General features: G+C 43.9%; 1 protein-coding gene and 1 long non-coding RNA gene across 3 annotated transcripts in view; one reads left to right on the top strand and one right to left on the bottom strand.

Annotated features, from left to right (window-relative positions):
- Positions 1-17,856, bottom strand: part of TANGO2 (transport and golgi organization 2 homolog) — a 154,704-nt gene extending 136,848 nt beyond the window's left edge. The window contains exon 1 of one of the 2 annotated variants that reach the window (XM_051973229.1): positions 17,752-17,856. The gene's annotated coding sequence lies outside the window, so the exon portion shown is untranslated. The remainder of the gene's footprint in view (positions 1-17,751) is intronic. The other variant, XM_051973227.1, reaches the window with a different exon arrangement.
- Positions 17,785-20,611, top strand: LOC127545752 (uncharacterized). The gene is made up of 3 exons (XR_007949814.1): positions 17,785-17,871; positions 18,376-18,555; positions 20,186-20,611. It is a non-coding gene; the product is annotated as an uncharacterized LOC127545752 (long non-coding RNA).
- The last annotated feature ends 5,585 nt before the right edge of the window (positions 20,612-26,196 follow it).

Below are 26,196 nucleotides of genomic sequence, written 5' to 3'. Positions count from 1 at the left end.
AACCTCTGTATATCTCACTAAGGAATCTGTTGAGAGTTGGACCCCTGACTCCATTTTTCTCATAAATTCCCCAAGATTTTCCATGGCAAAGAGATTTTTAAGAACACTTTATGTCAGAATATAGCAGAATTGATGAGATATGCAAAGCAATTTCCAGAGGGAGACAATGCAGAGAACTTGGGAGAGGGGAAAAGGCAGGATACGGGAGCTCGGCTTTGAAGAAAGGAAAGGATTTTGAGGGGCAAATGAAAAAGCCCATTGCGGATAAAAGGGAACCCCGGGAATAAAGGACACAGGAAATGGAAAGTCCTAAAAGGGGAACAATGGAACTACATGGAGCTGAGAGGTCAAGAAGGGCCATTATGCCATATCATGTCACATTATAGGGAAGAAGACCAGAGGTGGGTAGGAGTTAGCATGTGGAGACTCTGAAGACCAGACAGATGATCTCATTTATAAGAGAGGTAAAAGGGAGCACTAAACCTTGCTCAGGGGGAAGGAAGGGTCTACACATCTTAGGAGCATCCATTTGGCAGCAGTGCTATGGATTTCGATTGCAGAGGAAAAGAAACCAGAGGGAAAAAGCCTAATACACAGGTTTCTACAATAGTCCAGGAAAGAGGTGCTGAGGGTCTGAACTCTCCACTCTTCTTGAAAGGGAAAGCAGAGAGAAAGGAGGGAGGGAGCAAGACTTTACTGATCACCCCTCCCCCTCTGTGCCAGGGATCTTGTGCTAAGCACTCCACATGTTCTCTCATCTGATCCTCACAACCACCTTGGGAGGGAGGGACAATTGTTATCCTTATTTTAGTTAAGAGAAACTGAGCCAGACAGAGGAGAAGTGACTTGTCCAGATGCTGAATAGGTGGGACACATGCTGTGGAGATAGACCCACCAAGAGTTATGGGGGATGAGGGAGAAGACAGCTCTAAGGCTTTGAAATGAAGCAATTATAAAGGATGGTAATGTCTTTTTTTTTTTTTTTTTTTAAAGGCAATTGGGGTTAAGTGACTTGCCTAGGGTTAGTGTTGTGTCTTGAGGCCAGATTTGAACTTGGGTCCTCCTGACTTTAGGGCAGGGGCTCTATCTACTGCGCCACCTAGCTGCCCCCTAGGATGGTGATATCTTAAGAAGAATTAGGGAAGTTTGGAAGAAGGACAGAATTGGGGACAAACACGAATTCTCAGAACACTGCAGTTTTTGGCTTTTTTCCATATATTGTTCAGTTTTCTTATTTTCCTTCTTCCTTTTTTGATTCCCAAACATTGCTACATAGGATGGCTCTCTAGGAAGGGGAATAGGGAAGATTACCAGGAGAAAACCAAAAGATATCCATAAAAATGTTTTAGGAAAAATGGAGTTCCATTTTGGACATTAAGATGCACGAGACCTTCCTTCAGCGCTGCTGAAGCTGATTAACGTGGAACCGTACTTTAGCAGCTCCACTGAGTTAGAGGTGGGGATTTGGCAGTTCACATACACCTGAACAGAGCTGACAGTGGCCAACAGTATGTCCCAGCCCCGCCCTATCTGGTCACTGCGTGGGCCCAGGTGCCTCAGAGGGAATGTAAATGACAACCAGGTTCTGGTTAGAAATTCTAAAGGCTTTTCCCTCCCAGACTGACTTTTTTGGACTAGGTAGAAGAGGCCGTGCTTTGCCTCCTTTCTTACCCAGCCTTAATCACGGAATGAGCATCGGTCTTGAAGGGAGACCTGGGAAAGACCGTAGCTTAAAAAGGCCGAGATCTCCCACTGTATCTGGGCCCGTCTCAAACGCTCCTAAACTACACCAGACCCAGAGGAGAAGGTAAGGCTTTTCACAGCCCTCCCACACTCAAATCCAATTCACTTGCAATTCCTGTGCGATCTTCCTGAGGTCACAGTGCCCTTTGAGAAGGATGAACTACTACAGAGCCCATTGGAGCTGATGGAACTGTAAGGGAGGGAGTGGTCCAGGACCAATGCTGGAACCGGCACGGGGTCAGCAGAGTTCTGCTCCAGAGAGACCGAGATACTCAGAGACGAGATCCACTAGTCGAAGGTGCTCTTCCCTCCCCATACCCCATCTTCTGATCCTCTTTCAGCTCCCGCAGCCCACCACACACAATGCTTCCTCTGCCCCTGCATCCCACCTAAGGTCCCGTGACCATTAGGCTTCTCTCCCAGGATGCCATTCCCCTGGGATGGAGCAGAGAGCCTCCTGGACCAGGTCCAGGGATCAGAAGTAAAGGCCACTTTCTGTTGGCCGTTGCACTGACCTCTTTCCTATCTCTCTGAAACCTTCTTCTGTTGGGATGATGTAGAAAGTCCATCTAACTTAGAGGAGGAGGATCTCAATTCAAAGGCTAGTTCTGTATTTAACCTCCTGGGGCCTCGATTTCCCCATTTGAAAAATGAGAAGTTTGGAATAAATTATCTCTAGGAATCCTTCTGGATCTAAAGCTAGGATGCTCCAAAACTCTTCCTCTCCCATTTCTCCCATCTTCCAACGCCCACCAAAGCCTTGTTTTCTTCCCTGCTCAACCTCTCAAGGCTGACTGCTCCTGCTCTCCTGTTCCTAATACAGGAAGAGCAGAAGGAGTAGCTGGTACCGTCCTGGCTTTTGCTGCCCCTTTTGGAACCTCTCTTCCAACCATTGCTCATTTTTTAAAGTAAAATCCAACCTGCCCAGAAAAGAAGCTGACATCTAGAGACCTTCAGATCACTTTCTTTTCCTCAAGTCTACAAGTTGATTCAAAGTCTTTTTCATGTCTCTTCAAAAATGATAGTTTCCTGGTGCTTCCAGCATCTCAATTCTCATCAGTTCCCAATTACCTCAGTTCTTCCCAGGACTAGATGGTGAGGGTATGACCTCCATCTCCTCACCTCCCTTAACCAGGGCAACGCATTTGCCCCAGGGACCTTCCTTCCTAGTTGGGGCTCTCTGTCCAACACAAAGCCTCAAAGAATACTCAGAATTAGTGAGCAAAAATAAAATAAAATGATGGCCCAGAAAAAGAAATGAGATGAAAGAGTTAGCCAGGAGAACCGAGAGAAGGCAGGGCCACAGAAGGAAAGGAAGGAACCTTCAGGAGGCAATGTGATCAGCAGCCTCCCAGGCTGTGGAAGACAGAGGAAGAATGAAAACTGGCCCATGATTTGGCAGGCTGGCAATCTTGGAGAAAATCATTTTAGTCGAGTGGAGGGTTGGGAAGGTGGACTATGAGAAAATAAGAAATGAGTAGAAATGGGAAAACGGAATCATAACTAGTGGGTCAACCCTGAGAAAGGGAGAAAAAATACAGCAAGAACTCAATAGTATTGGGATCAAATGAAGGTTTGGGTTTTTGTAAATTTAGGAATAAGGGATTACATGGAAATGACTACATTCTCAACAGCTATACTTTTTTTCTGTTTCCCTATTATTATTATTATTTGTTTATTTTTAAAATAACATTTTATTGATAGAACCCATGCCAGGGTAATATTTTACAACATTATCCCTTGCACTCACTTCTGTTCCGATTTTTCCCCTCCCTCCCTCCATCTCCTCCCCCAGTTGGCAAGCAGTCCTTTACATGTTAAACAGGTTACAGTATATCCTAGATACAATATATGTGTGCAGAACCGAACAGTTCTTTTTCAATCGCTACACTAATGGAGAAGAAAGTAAGGCAGGTCCTACTAAGATAGAAAGGCTTCAAGGAGAGGCCCAACAACAGACTGCTTATCTACCATCTGAGAGGTGATTCACTACTGGAATGGACTGGAGTATTTTAGGTCAGAACTATCTATCAACACAAGACAGGATGGCAATCTGCTTTAGTGAAGACGTAACCATATTAGTCAAAATCCCAGGTCCTTGAAGTATTCTAGCAGGAGGCAGAGTGAGCCAGAGGAAAAAGCCTTAGCAAGCAGACAGAAGAACTGGCTTTAAATCCAGGTCACCAGAATGATCCTGGGCGAGTACCTTCCAATCTTTGGGCCTCCATTTCTTCACACATAAAACAGAGATAAATTTGAACTATATCCAAGGGGCCTAAATCATCTGATCCCAAATATAACCACAAATGTCTAAATACTGAATTCTGCAGAGAGTTCTAACATAAAAACGGACGGGCAAATTTACTGCAGAATTTCCACAAACTTGAATTGCATGTAAAATATTTAATGCCAATTATACATAAGTAGATTACAGTACTAATAAAAGCTCAATGTTTGTTGGAATAATCGGATGGTAGGAAGGCACACACATCAACATCTTGATTTCCAATTAACCAAACAGATTGGGTGTGACTTTTAAGCTTTTCTATAATACATAAAGCAAACATGAACCACTGGCAAAGACAACAAGGAATCAATAATCCAACTCCTCCCTCTGTCCGCCATGTTGCATAGATGACATTACTGTTCTGATCATTAGCTGTGCATTAGACTGTTGAAGTATCATTGTGATCATGATATGCTGGTCAGAACTCAGAAGGCTGTCCCATTTCATTAAGTGAAATCAGTTTAGACTTGGCTGCTCTTCCAGAAGAGGTAAATATACTTGGGAACACAATGTGACAACTCCTGACTTGGCCAGGAAAGAGAGATCTGCTAGGAGCGCCAGGAACATTTTAATGCCCTAAACCAGCCTCCACCTCCTGATTTGCAAAATATAGTCATTCGGGAACATTTGGGATACCCAACGGTCATTTTTACCACGACAAAGGTGGAGTGGGCTGGGCTAGACGGCTTTTGTGGGCCGTTCTGACACCGGAGGTCTGGGATTCTGGGACCGATTCTGCAGCTAGAGAATTTCTGTGTTCTAAATCCTTCAACGTGCTTTAGATCAGGCCTGACTGCCACTGGGAGGTGTTACTGGATCCGAAGGGAATAGCATAAATAAGGAATGCAATAAGCGTTCATGTTGGCGCACAGCCTATTAAAAATCTGGCATGTGTGTCTGCACTTCGAGCGCCTTGAAGCTAGAGAACAAGCCATTCCACCCCAGAAGGGGAGGCAAGCACATCTTGGTGCAGGACTGGAGTTATCCCGACACAGAGCAAAGAGAAAAAAGCAATCATTTATCCTCGATTTTTTTTAAATTTTATTTAATAGTTGGAAATCTTTCCATCTTTCCTGTTTTTAAGGGTGAAAGCAATTTCAAAGTTAGTAGTTCTTATTTTGAAAGAGTTTCTGCGATCGTACGATTTTATGTAATCTACCTGAAAGCTGTTTTGTTCGCCTGTGGGGTTAATACCTTAGCTATATTTTTCAGGGCCAACTTTGAGCTTTAACTCGGATAAATCGCACATGGGATTTGGGGAATAGGCTCCAGTGATGGGTGGAAACTATTTCACACCTTCCAAACCCTCCTTACATTCCAACTGATTCCTGGGAATGGCTGATGACCAGAAGGAGTCACTGAAGCTTGTTTCTCCTTATCCTACCTGCTCCTTATTCTCACCTGGGATGATCACATGACCAGTGAGCACAAGCAATTAAGAGGAAGAAACAAATGGGTTTTAACAAGTCAGAATCCATACAATCAGTTGGTGGGGCAGCCTGGGGGAGAAACTCGAGGCTTGGAGTCAGAAGGCATTCCATTCCAGGAGCCTAGCCACGGGATCCCGTACAAATCCGCCTACGAGAAACCCGAGACTCAAATCTCGGATCTGCTTTTCTCTAGTGTCCTGCTGTCGAGTCCAATCCCCTCCGGACCTCAATTTTCTCTTTTGTAAAATGAGGGCGTTGGACTAACTGATCTCTGGCTCAAAGTCCCCAGATTCGTTTAACTTTGTGAAATGAGTATAATCACGATACAACTCCTCTCTCCCAGGACTTTGGGGTAAGGAATCTGTAAACCCTAAAAGGGGTACAGAACAGGGAGTAGTTGGGCACTAGAAGGGACTGTAATGCTGGAATGGAATCCAGAACACATATCATGTCACTCCCAACTGCCTCCAAATGCAGGAGGGCTTTTGAATGGCGTCTTGGACAATGGAGGCAGATTCTCAAAACCCCAGGAACGTCAGAGAGACATTCAATGAAAAGGACCCCAAAAGCTTAGCCCGTGGCAAAAGGGACCTCCAAGCAATAAAAGCAATATTCATTAAGAACAGAACATAGAAAATCACCCTATCATATATACAATCCATCATCCCGAACTGATTCTCTTTGAGAATGTCCCTTCCTCTTCTCATTCTGCTTTAAGTTGCTCCCCTCTCCAATCTATTCCCCAAATAGCTGCCAGAAGGAAGGGCTGACCATATCACCCCCAAATTCTATTGGTTCCCAGATTGCCATCTTTGTCTAACTTTTGAAACCTCAACCTGTTTTTGGAAACTTATTATATACACATCAGCACACATATACAAACATGTTCACAGACACATACCCTTCCCTCACAACATGGTCCAAATAAAGCTGTTCTTCCTGCTGTTTCCCCCTCTCCTCCCCAGGCTACTCCATCTCTCTGGTCAATATCTGTATATGGTTGGGCTAATTCCCATCCCTGCCTTTTATGATTCTTTGTACCTCTCAAAGTTCTGATCATGGGCCCCCTTCCTCTACGCAATGCCTTTTCTGAACCCCCTGATGCTCGTTCAGCTCTCCCTCAAAAATATGATTTATGTGTATTTATGTCCCAGTTGTTCCTCCAGAGAAAATGTAAGTTCTCTGAGGGCAAGGACTGGTTCATTTTTAGGGTTCTATCTCTAGTGCCTGGCCCAATGCTGGGCATATTATCAGTGCCTACTAGATTCTTGTGAACTGAAGGTTGATTTGATTACAAAGTTTTCAGTCCAGCTCTTCCCCACACACTCAGTCCCCATCATAGCCCCTGAGAGCTGAGTTCTTTGCTCCTTAGCTCTATTCTACTGTCCCTGAGTATCAGGGAGGCCTCATCCATGAACAAGCTCAGATTCCCCTTTCAGTTTCCTTTAGTTCCGAGAGCTGTTTCAGGTCCCTGGCAGCTCCCTTGCCCTTATCAGTCTTATCTTTTGTCTCCTTTGGGAGAATCTGTGCTGCCCAAAGCTCTCTGAGGTTAACTGGGCCCCCAATGATTATAAGGTACCAGTACTGTATTATTTATCAATATATCTCAAATTTTCACTGCTACATGCATAGTACTGTATTAGAAACTCAGGGACATATAACATTTACATCAAGGAGTCTAGCAGAAAGATATATACAGAAGACACAAACAGAATCTGTTAGACCTAACTATTTAATTGAATTGAATCCACAAAATCCTATAACATGGCGTTATGGTGAACCTAGATTTTTTTTTTTTAAAGGTTATTCCAACAGAATACAAAGGACATTCTACAGTCATTCTACTTTTTTTTTTTTTAATAACTTTTTATTGACAGAACCCATGCCAGGGTAATTTTTTACAACATTATCCCTTGCACTCACTTCTGTTCCAATTTTTCCCCTCCTTCCCTCCAGATGGCAAGCAGTCATTTACATGTTAAATAGGTTCAGTATATCCTAGATACAATATATGTGTGCAGAACTGAACAGTTTTCTTGTTGCACAGGGAGAATTGGATTCAGAAGGTAAAAATAACCCGGGAAGAAAAACAAAAATGCAAGCAGTTTATATTCATTTCCCAGTGTTCTTTCTTTGGGTGTAGCTACTTCTGTCCATCCTTGATCAATTGAAACTGAATTAGCTCTTTATCGAAGAGATCCACTTCCATCAGAATACATCCTCAAACAGTATCGTTATTGAGGTATATAATCTCCTGGTTCTGCTCATTTCACTTAGCAAGTCATTCTACTTTTAAAGGATTAAAGACTGAAGGTATCCACTCTCTAGGGCACATCAGCCTCCTAGCATAATTAAGTACAGAGAGGTGCATTGTAGCCATTGACATCGATAGTATGCCAGAGACATTCTACAAGGAGCTTTCCTTAGAAGACCCTGAAACTGAATCAACGTCTTCTTGGTGACTTAGATGCCAGACCTGTCAGCCAAAATTTTTGGTTTTTTTTTTTTTTCCCAAAACTTTTTGTTTAAATATTGGTCAGGAGTAATAAATGAAAGAGGATAAAGACCTACAGATTACACAAAAGTCCCACGATTCCATAAAATGGAATAGATGTTGGACATCTCCCATATGATGACAAGCTCTGAATAATATTGCAAAAAGTGAAACTGGTATCTTAATAAACAGGAAACAACTGGTCTTACCAGTCAGTTGTCAGTATGCGGCCACACCATTAACTTGTTAGAACAAGGATGGATATTGAGATGATAAGGCACACAACTCCAACCAGACCTACATAAAAGCAAGGAGACTGGTGCCAAAAAATGGGAACTGAATGAAAGAACAGACACTTACTCAAACTAACATCATTTCCTAAACAAGTTTAATGATACAAATTAGTTGCCATAATAAGGGAGAACAAAAGAACCTGAAACCGTCTTAAGCCACAAATAGCTCCTCTTCTTTGCCTTCCAAGAGTTATGGAAGCCAAGGGCAATACCAGCTTAGAACATAAACTCATTTATAAAACTTGACAAGAGAGGATGTTAGACTACCATGGTCAGGACTGTCTTAAAAATAGCAAGAAATGATGAAGCTTAAGTAGTATTTCCCTACCACCTTCATTGTCCTTGCCCCTTGGATGCTGTGGAGAGAGCCACAGATCCTGTACCAAGAAGCCAAAAGTCCACAGCCCTCATCCTGGGTCACCCCGCCCCTCTCCCTGGAGAGATGCAACCACATCAGATGAAGTCCCAAAACATAAAGTTTTTGCCATTAAAGTCCTTGGCACCGTCAAGTGACTTAACATCAGAAACTGATAGGGATTTGTCAGCAGAAATGGCATTCCCAGTTGCTTTGCTGCTTCACCCTAAGGATCGTGGGCCCTTTCGGTCTGAGGGGGAGATCAAAATCTGCCTTGTGTTATCTTCCCCCATTAGGTTGTGAGAGAAAGGACTCCCTGACTCTTCTCTTTGTATTCACAGCACTTCACCCAGTACTTAGTAGAGAGTAAGAAATGTCTCATTCATTCATTCATGATTAACCCAGATCATCCCAAGAGCATTTCAGGATACTTCCACTTCAGCTTCTGGGGGAAAAGGCTGTGGAGAAGGACAGGCTAAATTTGGATGATACAAACAGAAGCCGCAAATGGATAATAAGCAGAAAAAAAACTCCAACAGAAGGAACTGAGGAAGAAAAGGCAGACCCGAGCAGAAGGCCTCAGGAAGAAACAAATATGGAAGAGCAGGAAGAGAAGACCCAGAAAGAGAGCTTGAGCTCCAACAGGAGGAGAAGGAGGAAGGGGGGAAAGGGGGCTCCAGCTGAAGGAAGGAAGAGCTGGAGAAGGAAGCAGGGAGGGCCTCTAGAAGGAAGGCGTTGAAAAGAGATGAATGGTTAGTAAGGGAGGGCAAGTGTGACTGACAAAGGTGAATGGGCAATAACTGCAGAGCTGCAGGTACCCATAAGCAGAAGCCAGAGCAGATCTCAGGGGAGCTTCTCATAAGAAGGATGGGGGAATTTTTTTTTTTTAATTTTAAAAATAAAAAAGAAGGATGGGAACTGAGAATCTCACTAGATTGCAAGGGTAGCACAGAGTACACAATGCTAACTTCTTCTGTCCATAGAATAAGCAAATGGCTTCCACCTAGACTCTTTCTTCACCTTGAAAATAAAAGGGAGCACTTTCCATTCTCCAGGTTATCACTCCTTGAAAAAATGGAATAAGGGGCTTGATGTGAAGCCAGGGAGGACAATGGCCCTGAAGTGGCCCAGAGGGGATCCTTGACCTCTGTGAGGCAGGAGGCTGGAGGCCAGGAAGCTGGCACAGAGATGAGAATGAAGAGGAAGGCCCACAGAATCCTTAGCACTAAGAAAGCCAGGAGGAGTTGTCCGTGCCCAAGAAGGAGCTGGGTATGGGGCTATCAGCATCAGAGGAAGAGGCCAGAAAAAGCCCCGGCTTTGAAGGCTACTGAAACAACTGTTTTTTTTTTTGGTTTTTTTTTTTTTTTAACTTCAGAACAATGAGAGAGCTCTGCTGTTTTCTTGGGGCATGCATCCAGATTAAGGCAGAATCCCCCAAGACTTGTCAAAATGAAAGACTACTCCCCACTTCTAGCCCACGGCACACTACATGGACGCGCAGATTCTGGCAGCAGGGACCGAGAAAGCAGGCTGAAAGTTTACAAAATCTTGGACGAGAAACCGAGGGCCGCGGGAGAACGGGACGTGATTTCGTTCCCGTCGTCCTCTGAAGAGACTCACAAAGGCCTATTTTGGAAGTGAACAAACAGCTGGGTGAGAATGGGATTTGGATTTCTAGAGCAAGGCTTAAAATTCAGGAATGACAGCAAAGTAGCCAGGGATGAGGTGAACCAAGCAAAGAGCCCATAAGAACGTGTTTGCCTGGCCAACTAATCCAGCCTAAAGTACTTTAGAATTACAGCTCCTAACAGTCAACACTTTTATAACATTTGTTATGTGCTAGGTACCATGTTAAATACTTTACAATTATGATCTCATTTGAGCCTCAAAACCATCCTGGGAGAGAGATGCTATTATTATCCCCATTTTAAAGACAAGGAAACTGAGGCACATGGAGTGCCCGGGACTTGCTCAGAATGACATCTAGGAAGTGTCTGAGACCACATTTGAACTCAGGACTTCCTCACTCCAAGCCCAGCATTCTATCCGCTGCCGAAAATAGCCAGGAAGCTAAATGTTATAGCTATTAGAACATGGAGAGAGATGTAGCAGGAGAAGGTGGATACTGTTTGTAAGCAGTTATTGTTTCATTCACTATATTTGTAACTGCTAATGCAAAATTCAGTGTCTGGCAGGGAGTTAGTCCTTAATAACTGCTTGTTGACTGATTGGTTGATATTGTTTCATTCACTATATTTGCAATCACCAATGCAAAATTCAGTGTCTAGCAGGGAATTAGTCCTTTAATAAGTGCTTGTTGATTGACTGGTTGATTAAGAGACCCCAGGAGTTTACAGGAGACAAAATCCAGGCAAGGTGATGATTTAAAAAAAAAAAAAAAAAACATGACCTTAGATGTCTGTACACAAATGTACAAAATAAGAGAAAAAAGCCAAAGGAAGTGGAAATACTAATGCAAAGAGGCCAATTTGACCTGAGAGGGGTCACTGAGACTTGGTGAGATGAGAGACATATTAAAATGTGGTTCTGGATTCTGGAAAACAGTCTAGAACTCTGCCCAAAGGGCTATTAAAGTGTGTATACCCTTGGATCCAGCAGTGTCTCTACTGGGCCTGTAACCAAAAGAGAACAAAAATAAGGGAAAAAGACCCACATGGGCAAAAATGTTTGTAGTGGCAAGAAAATGAAAACCGAGTGGATGCCCATCAGCTGGGGAATGGCTGAATAAGTTATGGTACACGAATGCTACGAAACATTAATGTTCTGTAAGAAATGACCAGCAGGAGGATTTCAGAAAGGCCTGGGGGAGATTTACAGGAACTGATGCTGAGGGAAGTGAGCCGGACCAGATCATTGTACACAGCAACAGCAAGATCATGTGATGATGGTCAACAATGATAGACTTAGCTCTTCTCAGCAATTCAATGATCCAAGGCAATTCCAATAAACTTTGAATGGAAACTATTACCCACACCCAGAAAAAGAACTAGGGAGACGCAATTAAAATCAAAGCATAAGGTCGTTACCCTTTGTTTTTTCCTTCTTAAAGTTTTTTCTCCTATTGTTCTGCTTTTTCTCTCCTAACAGGACTCAAGTAGAAATATGTTTAAAAAAAAATGTACATGTATAACCTAAAAAAATAAAATTTAAAATTAAAAAAAAAAAAAAGATTGTGGTTGTGGAATGGTTTCTTCTATTCTCCCATTATTTCCCTTTGGGAAAGTACCACTCTAAATATATAAGTTGTGAGAAATAGACAAAAGAGCAAAACAATCTGACGTGCCCTGAAAATTTTGGGAGAGCAGATTTCAGAGTTCAAGAAAAAAATAGACAGGATTGCATAGAATAAAATTCTACCGAGAAATCATCCAGGGAGAGAGAGATGGGAAGTTTTCAAGCATGAAATTCTGAAGGCACAAAAATCCAAGCACAGTAGCAACAATGTCTGGAAACCTGGTCCTGAGAAGGTAGGTTGAGGCTAAGGGATCTCTCTGGCTCAGAAGTTTTGAGCAGCTGAAGGTAATACTCAGTAAGTAAATACTCCTTTAGAATTAATCAGTTAAGGCAATCAGGCAACATCAGATAAGTCTGGGGAGTTGGGGAGATCAACTGATTTTGTAAGGAAGGTCAAATAGTCCTAGGTTACAAAGGGAGAAGTCGAAGTTCCTGTGTCTGTGGCAGATTTTTTGAGTAAGTACTCCTAAAAGCTATCTTTGTTGCAAATTATAAGCATGTACTAATGTGTGAACGTATTATGCAGAATTCTAAAAATACACAAAAGGAGAAATGAAAGGAGGAAATATAGAGGATATAAGCAATATTTTAAGCACTTTTTTATTTATAATAGAACAAAAATATTTTTACTTACTTAAAATTATTGGCAATGATTTTTATATCTTTTTGAAAATCTTGGCTTAGCAAGATTGTGCGGTTCCTATAGAAAATTAATTGAAAGGCCCAGTTTTCAAATGAATTTATTTATATACTTGTTTTGAGTGGTTATTCCTGCTGAAAAAGATGTGGCAAAGATCTAGTTCCAAAGAGAAAAGGTGCCAAATTAATCAAGAGGATTCTTTTTTCCAAGGCCATCATAATGTAAAAGGTTTTGTAGAAATTTGGCTAGTAAATTTCCATCTTCCCTGGTGTAAGTCAACTAGTTGTTATTGCAAAGAAATGGGAAGGTGTTGCTCTTTGATGGTCTCGTCAAAAGGTTCAAAATGAATTAACACTTATTCAGGACAATCAGGTGTTTTGGGTGGCAAATGCGCAGATAGGACTAAGATCATTTTCTGGAACAAAAGCTTTGTTTTTAAATGTGCTCATTGTGATCACTTCATGCTGCCATTAGCTAATAATTCAAAGTATAAAGGGTGAGGGACACTGTTAATGAAAATATATGTAAATCCATATTTCAAATAATCTTGCTCATTTCTGATTGTTTTTATCCCATTTCTTATCTGATCGCATATTTTTATCTCACAAAATGGCTCGGAGCTTGTACTAGGAATAGATTCATTAGCTCTGCCATTGTTTGTTTGTGTTTGAATTATTAGTATCATTTTCTGTTGCCAGTTTCTTTGTGAGAGTCTTTTTAAACCATCTATTTATTTTTGTGATGGCTACTTTCGTTCAAACTAGAGAAATAATTGGTAAATCTGCTTACGGGGGAATACTACAATACAATGAAAGCAAACAAATGAGTAGGTGCCCTTGTCAAATCTCCACTTTTCCTACAGGAAACACCAAGCCGATGCCAAACCATGTCCAAAACATGAATAAGATTTAAGTTTTTTAGATTTTAGATTAAAAATTATAAACACGAGGGCTAATATTTTTCCTTCCATCTCAATGGAGGATCTTGTACCTTCCCATTTGGAAACCAACAAATCTAAAGAAAATGATGTGGTTGCACAGGGTGCTCTCCAATAACTTCGATTTGAAAAAGATAGAAGATATAGGTTATGTCTACATTACAGGGCAGATAATGGAGCTTTAATACAGAAGCGTGGCATGTAAAGAGATGTGCTTAAGCTCAAAATAAGTGAAGGCTGATGGAGAAGGCTAAGGAATATATATATATATATATATATATACACATACATATATATGTATATATATATACACATACATATACATACATACATACATACATACATATATATATATATATAAGGTTCATTGCTTTATGCTGGATTGGGGGAGCAGAGAGGAAGAGACAAAGAGAATTAAAGAAAAGGCTAGACTATTATCTGAGGCAAATGGGAAAACAGAGAACAAAGGGCTGTTGGCTCTTCTCTTGCTTCTGTTTTCTCTGCCAAGGGAAACTTTGGGCAGGAAAGGGCAGGGCAAAAATAGCAAATGGGGTGTTACAACCATAACCCCGATAAATTAGGAAATAGGAAGGTTGCCTTGGATGAGTTCAAGGGATGGAGAAGAGCTGTGTCAAACATGTGTTTCCCCCCCCTACTACCCCACCACTATTCCTCAGGGTGATCCAAACCAAATTCAAAGGAAATGGAAAATATGTAACAAAATAAAAAGAAATACAATAAAATGTAAAGAATATCACATTTTAAGACAAAGTTACTCTGTCTCCCCCTTCTTTCTGAATTAGACAGCCCCAGCCTGGAGAAATAGAAGTAAATGGCACTAAACCAGTCACTGAACTTGGAAAGATCACGGAGAACTGTAGCTGTACCAGAGGATTTGAAAAGGGCAAAGGTCAGCCCAGTACTCGGGTCAAGCCTGCAAACTACAGGTTTGTGAGCCTGATCATTTATGATTTGGTTCATTTTTTTTCAAACCAAGACCAAATGGCAGACCCGGGTGGCCCAGCCAATCAAGAGGCCCTGAGGGAGAGAAATCGAGCCAGTCAAACCGCCTCTGCTGCCCTCAAATCCTGGCCCATCATGGGCTTACCCAAGCACCCATGATGGCTGTCTCCCTATCTCTCCCCACCCCCGTCTTTTTCCACTCAGCAAAGATACCAGCCCCACCATTGTCACCAACCCTAGACAGGAATCCAAGGTCCCAAGCCCCACTTCTGGCCCAGGGTAGAGGGAAGGAGGAAGCAGTCCTTGGGGGTGCTCCAGTCCGAGCCTGAGGACCCCAAAAAAGTCATCAACTAGGCCAACATCAGAACCGAAAGGGGTTTTTGGTGGGAATGATACTAGAGAAGATGGCTTCCCATCCAGCCCTAAAGAAGCTGAGATCCTTCCATCCAGCTCAGGGCAAGTGAGTGAGCCCAGAGTCATTTGTAAGAGGACTTTGTCCTAGTGAGAGCTTAAATGCTTTTTCATTCCCCGGCCAAGCAGTGGCTAAGTCTGCCATGCTACTCTAATGGATAAGAGACCAGAGCCACATCAGAACCCAGGAAGGGGGTTAGGAGTGGCCATTCAAGGAGTTGGGGGAGGCAGAGGGGGGTGCTGGGCCCCGCAGCCAGCAGGGATTGGCTCTAAGCTACCTGACCTTTTTCTGAATGACTTGGGCAAAGGCCCAGGGAGTCTGCTTGTCACCTGGCAGATGCCCAGAGCTGCAGGGGGTGGCCGGCACATGTCATGACAGAGTCAGGATCCAGAAAGCTCTTGGTGACCTAGAACCCTGAGCTGAAGAGAAGGCGGTGACCTTTAAAAGGAATAAGAAAGCCAGACTTGGGTCTTTACAAGAACCAGATGAGGAAGGTCTGGCTAGAGAGAGCAGATCATCCAAAGAAGCCTTTCATGGATTACAAACTCAAGGCAGACTGGACAGCCAAAAAATCAACCTACTTATACCTTCAGCTAGAGTAAGAAGCATTATGTCCAGAGCTGGAGGGTAGGGGAAAGGGGAGAAATAAGCACTTATTAGCTATCTACTATTAGCTAATAATGATTTTTTTTACTAATATTATGCCTTTTTATTTTTTCCTTTTTTCCCCCTGAGGCAATTGGGGTAAAGTGACTTGCCCAGGGTCACACTTTTTTTTTTTTAAACAAATATTCCACTTGACTCTCAGAGCTTTGGGAGGCAGGTACTATTATTATTATTCCCTTTTTATAGCTGATGAAACTGAGGCAAACAGGGTGACCTGCCCAGGGTCACACAGTAAATGTCTGAAGCTGCATTTGAACTCGGATCGCCTGATTCCAAGCCTAGCTTTCTATCCATCAGCTGCTAGAAAATGGGGAGGGGGAGAAAGAGAGGGTACACTAAAAATCCCACTGCCTTCTGCCCTGGTTATATCACACAACAGAGTAGTATACACATATCTGGGTACTACAGGTTAGAAAAAAAACATCAATAAGCTGGAAAATGTCCAAAGGAAGACATCTAAGTCAATGTACTGGAGATATTTAATTGGGAGAAGTTATGACACAGGAAGGAGAGAAAGATGGAGAGAGGGAAAGGGAAGAGATGGAAGGGAGAGAAAAATAGAGAGGGAAGAGCTCTCTTCAAATAGCTGATGGGCTATGAAGCAGGAAAAAAAAAGGTGAAGACTTACTTTGCTAAACCCTAGAAATAATCCAGGGCCTAATATCAGTGGCTTATTCATAGCAGGTACTTTAAAAACTGTTTAAATGAAGCAAATGGAGTGTGAGCCGGAGTTATAAAGAAGCACGTGGGCTTGCTGTGAGAGATGGGTCAAGACTGGGCTCCCTGCAGCAGTCTCCAGGCAAAAGCTGGCTGACATTGTACTGGGAATTTTTTTGTTCAGGAATGAGTTGCTCTCAAAGGTCTTCCCAAGTGTAGACCCTGTGACAGGCCCAAGGTCAAATGGTGATGATGCTGGATGCCCCGCCTCTCCGACCACAGCTTACTAATCAAGGAAGGCCCGGGTTCAGATCTCACACCAGATTCTAATTGCCCTAATGATCATGGGCAAGTCATCGGATGCCTCAGACTTGATTTCTTCATCATTAAAATGAGAAGACACCCCGAGCGCCTCCCCCACCGGGGCATTCCAAGGTTTGGGCTGTGTCAACATCTGTCATTATCGTCATTCCCCCTCCCGAGTCTCGCTTTCTCCCCCTGTAAAAGGGGGACTACTATCTATTCTACTATCGTGTTCTTTGTTTGTTTTCTGAGCTATCTGAATCTCACAAAAACCCCAGCAGATGCGTACTATAGGTGTCTCTCATTCGAAAAACAATAACACAAATCAGAAAAAAGTCAGTTTGAATAATCATCCATTATTATTCCCTGAACCTCAATCTCTCTCTACTCTCCCTGAACCTCAGTGTCCTTATCTGTAAAGAGAGATAAACACCTGTGGCCCGTACCCTGCCCGACTGTCGGGAGACTAACATAAGATGGCGCCCGTTAAGTGACCCACAATCCATTTTTGGGATCAAAGACGCTGCCTTATTCCTTCCAGTTACAGGTGCGATTTGTGCGGCCCGAGTGGGTAAGAGACCTGTTTTCCGCAGGTGCTCATCAGCTGACCCTCCTCGGGCTGATGTTATCACCTTTTGTTCTGGGGGAGACTCTGAGGAAGAGAGCTCTCCGACGATGCAATCACAGGGGCAGACCCCTCCCCATCCATTCTGAGCCTTCTTTGGGCCTCAGCTTTTTCATCTGTGTTACAGGACTATAGTATAATGCCGTGTTCAATCATAACCTAATCAGATAACCCGATGGCCAGTACCCACAATTCCTCCTTCACAAGGCTGTACCCCGGTTATCGCCAATAGGATAAAGGAGGTAAAGTACAGCACTACGTACTACTTTCACAATAACTACACACACACGTAAAATGTAACAGGATATAGAAAACAACAGTATAATTTGGGGCAGCTCGGTGGTAATCCTGGGGCTGGAAGCAGGAAGAGGAGAGTTCGAGTCCAGCCTCAGACTCGCACTAGCTGTGTGACCCTGGACGAGTCACTTCGCCCAGCCTCAGTTTCCCCACCTGTAGAATGGGAATGCTGCTACTGCCGCTGCCCCCAGCCCCTCCCTCCTCGCGGCGTGAGGACAGATGTCGCCGCTGCTATTATTAGGACGACGAGGACAAACAAGCCCTGCCCTGCCCCGCCTGCGCCAGGAGGTCCCGAAAGCGCCACGAAAATGCCAGGAAACGGGCGAAAGCTTTCCCGGGCGCTCCGGGTCCCCTCCCCGGCCCCCCGGGCCAGCTCCGATCCGCACACACTCACCTCCGCTGCCTCCTCCGCGCAGTCCCCTGCTGTCAAAACCGCTCTGACTTCCGGCCGCCTTCTCCCGGAGTCCGCCCCTCCTGGGACGGTTCATTGGACCCGCCCCCAGGCGCTCTATTGGTGAGACTGAGGAGAAGGCGGGGTCATGCGTCGAAGTCAGATATCTATTGGTCAGAGCTTCCGCCGTTCAGCCAGCCTCGGGCCCCGCCTCCCTGCCCTCTGTACAGAGCCTCGCGCTGGCGGTTGACCCTGGGAGCTTGAAAGGGGCGGGGCGTGGTGAGGGGCGGGACCAAAGGGCGGGGCTGCAAGGTGAGGGGCGGGGAGGAAGAAAGGAAATAGACTAGCTGTGGGTGAAATTTACCACCTTTGAGGGGAATCTTTCCAACCTTGTTGGGGGGAGGAGATTCCACCCTGCTGTGCGGAAATAAACCATCCAGGAGAACAATAAACTTGGTCCCGGGACGATCGAGGGGAATACCCCCCGATCCTGGGGGATGCGCATGGTCCCTGAGCGCTTACGCCCTGCTGTGCGGGCTGTGGGAGGCTGGGGGGAACCAACCCAATGGGGCGGGGGTGGGGGATGAACCCCACGTGAGGCTTCATCCTCTCATTCTTGACCCCCAGCTTCGAGGAAAACGAGACCCAATCAGGGAAATAAAGTCTGTGGGGAAAATAAACCCAAATGAGAAGAAATCAACTTGGACAAGGAGGACCAAACCCTGGGGGAAGAAAACCTAGTCATGGGGAAAATGAGTCCCAGGGAGGGAAAGAAAGCCAGCTTGGAGGGAATGCATCGTGTATGAGGTAAATAACCCTGACTAAGGGAGGCATGAACCATCTCTAAAGGAAATAACCTCGGGAGGGGGAGAACCATTTGTGAGGAAAGGAAGGAGTCTGCAGAACAATCGCTCGGCACTGGGGTAGGGGGTCTTTCTACAAAGGAAATAAAGCGAGTCATTCCTCCGGGAGAGAAAGAAATCCTATAATAAGGAGTGGGATAATGGGCTTCCTTGTCCTTGAGGGAAACTGAGCCATAAAGGAATTGAAACTTTATGGGGGAAACAGACCCATTTAGGAGGAAAACCACCTGTGAGCCCAATAACGCCATTTCCGAAGGTGCTTGTGAGAGTGCTGCCTCTTGAGGGAACTGATCTGTGATTCTGTTCAGAAATCCCGTCTATGAGGGAAATAAACCCAATCTCCATATGTGAGAGACTCGTTCTATGAGGGCTGCCTCTTACAGGGAGGAAGTAGCTAAATCGGCAGGCTTGTCCTTGATTGAAAGAAATGCACCATCTAGCATCTGGGAGAGTTCCCAGTTTATGAGGGAACCTTGACCCAGGGGTAAGTAAAGAAATTCTGAATTTAGGTAAATAAACCTTCTGATAAGAAATACTTGGGCTCTTAATCCCTAGGGGCACATTCTGTCTGCAAAGAGACAGCCTCCATCCCTGGAGGAATAACCCAGGCCCTATTTCTGCACAACTTCCTATCTCTAAAGGGACCTCCAGACCTTGAGGGAATCTCAGATAGAGACTTGTCTCTGAGGGATCCACCCTCCCTATAACCCATTCCTGAAGGTGTTCTGTCCATGAGACAACTCCACTCTGAAATGCGCATGCCTGTCTCATTTGTGAGGGTCCAGGATAGGTAACTCCTCTCTGAGGCAGCCCTATCTCCCTGCCCCACTTCCAAGGAAACCTCCCAATGAGTTTCGGAAATGAGCCCAGTCTTGGAGGAACGGACCATCTCTGGAGTCTGTGTCTGAGGACCCTGACCCTTATCCTAAGGGGAAACTTCACTTAGGGAGTTCTCCTGTCCCCCACCTCAGGGATTAGGGTGTGCTTTACTGAGGGTCTTTAGGGGAGGATCTGGAAGGATATCGATGCTTCTTGACAGGTGGATCGGAGGTGAGAGAAACGAATTATCTCACCAAGAACTCCAGTGACTCACTGATGAATGCAGGAAAGATTTATTTTATATTCTTCTAAGAATGGATGCTAGCTTAGTAGACAACTTTAGAAACTCCAAAGACAGGATTTTATTTCTTATCCTGACATCCAAGTCCTTCCCCCATTCCCTAATAATTATGTTACACAACCTGAATTTCCACCCTTCATTACATAGCCAGTCCCTGTCCCCAAGGAGCCAGTCCCTGCCCCCAAGGAGCTAACATTCCCAGATGAGGAAGATAACAAGGGAGGACTAAAGGCAAAGAACTCAAGTTTCCTTTCCAATCTCAGGCGCTCCCCCCTCCCTTTCTTCCCCCCCCCATTATTAAAGTCAGCCCCTGCCCCCAAGGAGTTTACATTCTTCTGGGGGAAGATAACTAATATCTGCTCTAGATCACTCTTTGATGCCCTTGTGGGTTTCAATTTTCTAATTTGTTTCATTTCTCCAATTTGATTTTCATAACCGTGGAAACCAAATAAAGTCCATCCATTTCTCACAGAGGGAAGGAGAGTTCCGGGCTGGGGGAAGAGCAGAAACGAAGGTGGCCAGGTATGAATGTGAGTTTGGGAGGAGTGAATCAGACTAGGGAGAAGCCCAGGGCTGCTTTCTCCCCATAAGGAGAACAAGATTTACCTGGGAGAGTTTCTTAGCCTCTGGCAACTTCTCTCTCCTGGTGGAGAGTTTGCCTCCAGCACTCAGGCTCTCTCTAGAACCCTGGAAACTGAGGCAAACAGGATGAAGTGACTTGTCCAGGAGCACATAGTAAGTGCCTGAGGCCAGATTTGAACACAGCCGGTCTCCCTGTGCACTATGGCGCCACCTAGAGTTCCCTTCCTCTCCTCCACCTCAAGTTCCCTCAATCTTTTGTTTCAAATTTCAGCCATTATTATGTATCTGTAGTTGGCAACAAGCTTTCGCATGTGTATCACTGACAGTCACACCCCTATATACAGGACCGAGAAGCGGAGCCAAAATACACCTCTGACAAGGGATGACACTCCAATATGTTAGGGGTGCTTAGCAGAAGAATCCATCAGAAATAATCCCTTAGGCAAGCAGAAAGCAGGCTTTGATAATGGAGATCAGTTCAGTTCCTTGGTCCCACTGTCTAAAGATAATCCAGACAGAAATCCAAGTTGTATCAAGACCCTGAGGCTAAATTTTCCCTATAAAACCACCCATGGTCCATGGATTTGTTGCTGCCTTCTTATGGGTGGGCTCACCATAGCGCTCTGCCTTGCTGTCTTTCCCCATCCCCTTTCCCCTTGCCACATGGCATCTCCCCTAACTCCACTCTGCTTCCCAACCCCATTTCTCCTCCTTAGCCCTAACTCTTTTAGGGTGCTGAGTCCCTCTCAGGATTTAGCCTGCCAGCTGAGGACATGCCCCAACCTCATGGGGTGCTCCCTTCCTACTGGGTAATTTAGAAGATCCAGTGAGGAACTTGTCTTTCATATGCTCTCCCGCTCTATTTCATATTTACCCTTCCCGGTGTCTATTGGTTCCCTTCATTTTGTCTGTGACTTCTTCCCTAAACAAATCTACCTTCTGCCAAAGAAAATGGCCAATGGGAATTCCTCACATGACTGAATCCCAACTTTTGGTGCCTGCTGTAGAGGGCCACGGAGAGTGGGGAACCCTGGGCGATGATAAGACCCTTTAGTCCAGTAAAAGGAATCCTGCTGACAGTGTCTGGTTTGGCTCCCCGTCTCCCCCCAAGGGCTCTCAGCCTTCCTGAGAAGTGGGGTGAGTGTGACAACATGTGTTATAATTAAAGCAGAGTAATACCAAGTGGCAAAGAGACATCTACACACAATAGCAAGTTGTTTATATGGTCCCCTATGCATAGTGTGCTACAGTTATGGAAGGATATTAGAGTATGTAAGGTGAGAGAATTTGGAATAAACGGACTCCATGTTTGACCATCCACGTGGGTCCCGCCTCTTCACTTCTCTCCCAAGATCAAGGACTCAGACAGGTACCGAGATCTTCCAGAGAGCTAGTCTGACATTACAGCCTGCCATCGTTTGGCAACAAATCCCACATCATAGATCACGTCAAGTACATGCTAATATCTCTTCTATGACAGAACAAAGTAAATTGGAGAAAACAGAACCAGGATATACTGAGAGTCAGTCTCAATTGCTGTGTCGTCCCTGTGCATCAGAGGTGGAAGTTTGAGTGATGATTTAAAACAAAAATTTGTTAACTTCAAAATCTGCAGTTTTAATGAACTTGCTGTTTGCTCTTGAAAATTCACCTCTCCTCCACGGTTCATGCAGATTGGGAACTTCTTGAGTCTGATGTGTGATTGTAAAGGAAGAAGTATAGACTGTCCAAACTTCCTCTCTCATTTGATAGATGATGGCACCAAGATTCAGAGAAGAAGGAAGATTTATCTGGCAAGGTCTTTCAGAAGGTTGGGAGTAGAAAAAAAGTTTCCTGTTTCTGGTCCAATGCTTCTTTTATTCTCTCGACACAGACAAGTGGATGGACAGATGGATAGCTATATGGACGGATAGGTGGATGGATGAGTGCATGATTGAGCAAATAGATAAGTGGATGGATGGATAGATAGATAGATGGATAGGTTGATAGGAGCATGATTAAATAGAGGAGATATATAGATAAATACATCAGTAGAAGAATCGACAGATGAGTGGGTAAATAGATATAGATAGATAGATGGATAGGCTGATTGGAAGATGATTAGATCGATGGAATGGTGAGGTGATATGTAGATTCAATATACCAGTAGAAGAATGGATAGATGAGTAAATGGATAGATAGGTGGATAAAAATAGGCAGATGAATAGAAAGACAAGTATGAAAGAAGTTATTGTTAATAACCAATAATTTGGGAAGATACAGAGTCCCCCCCCCCACTTTTTTTCTTAAAGTGATGATTTTAAAAGTTCAGTCTCTTGAAGGACATTGCTGATAATGAGGTTGGATTAACTTTCTTGTTCAGACCAAGGTACTAATTTAAAAAGTAAATGACTTAAGCAAAGGTCAGGTCCACTCCTTAGTTGTAATATTCATTCTCTCATTCATTGTTAACCAGCCAAGGTTGATTCCCACCGTAGGGAACATCTACCCTTCAAGGGTACATAAACTGTGAGTGACTCCATGATTGTCTTTAGTCTAAGAGACCAACTGACCATCCTTTTATGAAAATGTTGGCAATATTAATGAAATTATTAAATTGCTAAGAAATTATGTGTCTCAAAGCTTTTTAATACCCATCTCTGGATGAATAGATAGATTGATGGATGGATAGATAGATGGATTGATGAGGGAATGTATAGATTGCAATGTGGATGGACAGATGACTAGGTAGATACATGACTGGATGGATGGATAGACAAAGACAGACAGACAGATAGATACATAGCTACATAGCAGATGGAAGAATGAGTAGACAGATGAAAAAGTGGACCGATAGAAAGATAAATGGATGAACAGATGAATGGATAAATGGATGGGTAAGTGGATGGTTAGAGGGATAGATGAGTGAAGAAAGAGAGAATGAAACAGACAGAACACTGTGCCAAGGGTTCAGAATATGAATACAAGCAAAAAAAGACAGACCATGTCCTTAAGAAGTTTATAGTCTAGTGCGATGTAAAAGGGGAAATAAAGTCAGGGTTGTGAAGATGTCCAAAAGGTGGCATAAAACCTGCTTCTGAGCAATATAAAGGTGAAGAGGTAGGGTCCAAGTTCTAGGGGAAGAGAGATGGAGATGAGGAAAGGCTGGCTTCCGGTTCTAGTGAAAAAGACTTCCTGGACCCGGTCAGGATGGGTTTGAGCCCAGGCTCTTCCCTTTACTAGCAGTGTCACAAGTGACACAACTATTCCATACCCCAGAGGGAAGCTGGGAAGAAAACACTTTGTTAACTGCAAAGGGCTATGGAAGTCAGGAAGGGATCTGTGAGTAGCCCACAAAGCTGGTAGGCTTTTGGTATGGGACCAGCAATGGGCAATGCATCTGTTGAAAGACCAGCACGGGCAAATATAGAAGGACCAGAGGATTTGTCTGCAGCAGCTCACAAAAATCATCTATTACACTGGCGAGGTGACGATTCCCATCCCTGGAGGAAGCGTCCACAGCTCATTAGTATGGTTAGTTTTATCATTACCTATTACCAAGACATCACAAATCTAGTGGCTATGGACATGGCCCTCTCTGGAATATCTGTAGTCTTTCTCATCCCCTTTCTGAGACTTCCGATTGATACTCTCACGTCCAGGGGTCATTGGAAACCAGTAGAAGTGAAAACTCCAACCTGAAGAATAGCAGCGGGCAGCGAGGACGTGAAGAAGCTGGGTTACCCATTGGCCACAAGGCGGGGGCAGATTTGCAAAGAGTGACTGGAGTCATAGGTCAAGACACAGAGAAACACTGTGATCAGTGGCGCCATCTTGGAATTGAAAGGACAATAATTTTATAAATACGTAAACTTATCGGGAAAATTCATGACTGGAAAAGAAGTGAGTGGAGGGTATTTGTGTGCTACAGAGCTGCACATGGGACTGAGGCAGGAACATCCATACCAACGCTACCCTTACCAGATTTACGGAGATTAGTTGGGTGTGTGTGTTTTAATGGTGCTATACTGGGACAGTGAATAGAGCACCAGCCCTGAAGTCAGGAGGACCTGAGTTCAAATCTGGTCTCAACCACTTAATGCTTCTTAGCTGTGTGACCCTGGGCAAGTCACTTAACCCCAATTGCCTCAGCAAAAAAGAAAGAGAAAAGGAAGGAAGGATAAAAGAAATGAAAGAAAGAAAGATAAAGAAAAGGACAAACTGAGGACTGAATGTTAAAGGAACCAGAGCAAGGACTCAAGCGTCTCCTGGAAATTTATGAATGAGAAGGCATCCTGGCAGGGATTAGAGGAAGTGACCACAGTGGCTAAAATCATAGATTCATTGATCTATCTGGGTATGTAAAAACAATTTTAGACAGGGCAATAGTAATTTCTATTTGCAGAGAGGATGCATTGTGGGATATCCTTTGTTATTTGTCAATAAATATGTAGGGGAAACAGTTGTGAAGTAATGGAGAAAGCCCTAGATTTGGACTCCAATCAGTTTCACCCTTTACAAGGTATGAGATCTTGGGCACTTCATTTAACTGCTCCCTGCCTCAGTTTCCCCTTATATAAAATGGGATTAATATACCTACCTTTACTTTATTACAGGGGCAATGATGTATGTAAAGGTGCTCTGTAAGCTTTAAAGAGCTACATTATTGTGAAAATACCCATCACAGGAGGGAAGTCTTGTGTTCGATAAATGCCTGTTTGAGGGTGGTACATTGAGGGACATTTTTTCATTCAGTCCGCATGCAAATCAATCAAAAATGGCTGGAGCCAGTCTTTCCTCCTCTCCTTGAGGGAAGGTGGGGGAAGGTTGGATATAAAGACCAAGAGGATGCTGGGTAGCAGAAAAGTCACCTTGGATAGACTTGGCCTGCTCCCCACCGTGCCCCAGGCTGCCTCTATTTGCTTTCACCTGGGAAGGAGCAAAGAGAAATGAATTCCTCAGAGGTATTTGTGTGCTGTAGAGCTGCCCACGGGACCAGTTAAGCGGGAACATTGCCACTGGGCCCTGGGATCCATACCAATGCTTCCTTTAACTGATTTATGCAGGTTAGTTGTGTATGTGTGTGTGTGTGTGTGTGTGTGTGTGTGTGTGTGTGTGCGTGCGTGTGTGTACGTGTGTGTGTGTTTTAATGGTGCCATAACTTAGTTATAAAATAACGCCATGCCTTATGGACTCCTTAATCAAGAGCTCATGGGGTATTTATTACCCATATTACAATCTATTTCTACGTTCTTAATAAACATGAAATGATAGCCCCCAATCCCAGGTAATAGTAGCCTCTGCTCCCTCAATTATTCTGAGACCACTCTGAAGATAACTTCTCCTTTGCCCCAATTATGCCCCACTTTCTACTCTGCTTATGTAGTAAATGGTTCTAAAATGCCATTTCATCTCTCTGGTGAACCAGAATTTGCTAGGGAGGAAAAAGAAAAGGAAAGCTGCCTCCTCTCCTAGAAGGCAGGGAATTCGGTCAATAAGCTTTTATTAAGGGCCTACTATGTGCCAGGCACATGCAGTATGAGGCAACTAGGTGGGGCATTGGATAGAGGGAAGTCTTTCCTCAGATACGGGCTGGTTGTGTGAACTTGGACAAGTCACTTAAAGTGTTTCTTTGTAAATTTCCTCTCTGTTAAATGGGGATAACATTTTATCTCTTCTCAACCGGGGTGGTTGTAAGGATCAAATGAGATAATAATAGTAAAGCCTTTAATGTAGTACCTGGCACACAGTAGGCATTTAATAAGTGCTTGTACCTTTCCCTTCATCTTTTCCTCCATCAAGAGCTAGAGATAGAAAGACAGCCCTGTCTCCAAGGAGCTCTCAATCTAATAGGGGAAGCAACATGCAAAAAGCTAGATTTTATATAGATGGGAAAATCTGGAA

This window comes from Antechinus flavipes, chromosome 1, assembly GCF_016432865.1.
Source record: "Antechinus flavipes isolate AdamAnt ecotype Samford, QLD, Australia chromosome 1, AdamAnt_v2, whole genome shotgun sequence".
Lineage (NCBI taxonomy): Eukaryota > Metazoa > Chordata > Mammalia > Dasyuromorphia > Dasyuridae > Antechinus > Antechinus flavipes.
The sequence above is the reverse complement of the archived record's forward strand: the minus strand, read 5'-3'. Positions and strand labels throughout refer to the sequence as shown.